This window comes from Aplysia californica, unplaced genomic scaffold, assembly GCF_000002075.1.
Source record: "Aplysia californica isolate F4 #8 unplaced genomic scaffold, AplCal3.0 scaffold00569, whole genome shotgun sequence".
In the NCBI taxonomy this organism is placed as follows: Eukaryota; Metazoa; Mollusca; class Gastropoda; order Aplysiida; family Aplysiidae; genus Aplysia; species Aplysia californica.
In genome coordinates, this window is record NW_004797839.1 from 497,485 (window position 1) to 498,876 (window position 1,392).

Consider the following 1,392-nt stretch of genomic DNA (forward strand, 5'->3'; position numbering starts at 1 on the left):
AGCTTGGCAACTAAAGACCCCATCGAGAAATTGCAGTGAATTCGGCTGTCATGACGTACGACATCTATGAAGGCTTTCAGTAGCGGAGGGAAACAGTTGTGACGGCACTTGACTTTGAAGATACTTACAACCGAGTCGGCTATGAACGTTTGATCTACCGCCTTCTACCAGCAGCCTAGTGGAGAGAAAAATGGCTTTGGGGCGGGGTAAATGGACTTCAGATCCCGTAGCAATTGCTCCAGGATTCACCCAAGGATCCCCCCTCTCGCCTGTGTTTTTCAATGTGTACACTGCCTAGTAACGATGCATCAGAAGGAATTTGGACACATCCTGAGCTTTACGGATGACATAATGGCTTACGAGCATGGAGATGGCAGACTTCAGATGGCGAGGAGCATGGAGAAAAGACTTCACTCAGTAGTAAAATGGTGCAACCAAAATGAAGCAGTTATCAATCCTTCAAAAGAACAGGTACTTTGGAGTTCCCTCGACAACAGGATTGTCCAAGACATAACTCCACCAATCACTTGCAACTATGAGATTATCGACAGACAGACAGAGCTGAAGTATCTGAAAATCGTCTTTGACAGGTCGTTGTTCTTCTACAAGCATGTGGATCATGTAGTTACAAACGCCAAACGAGGTGTGGGTGCAATCAAGGCAATAGAAGCTGCTCTGATTCCACTAAGAGTGCTCTTCCAGATGTTGCAGCAGGTCGCCTTGTCTGTCATATATGGCGGATTGGGCTGTCTCACGCTGTCCGACACACAGATCGCAAAGCTGGATCGAGTGCCGAATGAGGCAATGAGAGCAGTGCTGAGTTGCATCAAGGACACTCCAAAATTGAGTATGCGCTTCATGCTAGGTTTAAGTGGCATCAGAGTACGCTATAGTATAGCTCATGCAAAGATGTACTTGTATCTCAATGTAATGGGCAAGACAGATCTTCCACTTCACAAAGCACTTCATGAAAGCAAGAGAGGCAGAATCAAAAGAGGAAAGGCTTGGCTAGCGGAAACAGAGGATTCCCTGAAAAAAATCGATGTACCTGAGAGTCTGAAACTTTGGGAAGAATGGGAACAGGTGGCGCGAGAATACAGGGACTTCACCAAAGTCACAATAAGCATGGGCAGAGACAGAAGAATGTTGCGGCTTCTATCAACGAGAGCGATATCAATAAGATTGTTGACAAGAACTCACAAGCAGGGGAACCTGTAATTTATGCTGATATGGTTCAGTGAAAAGAGATAGCCAGCGAAGAGGATGTGGATTTACTGCATTTGCCAACAATAAAATCATCCACAGTGCATCTGGAGCCTGCAGCAGGGCTACATCAAGTATGTGAATGGAAAATGAAGCCATCACAAAAGCACCTGAATGGAAGACCCAAAA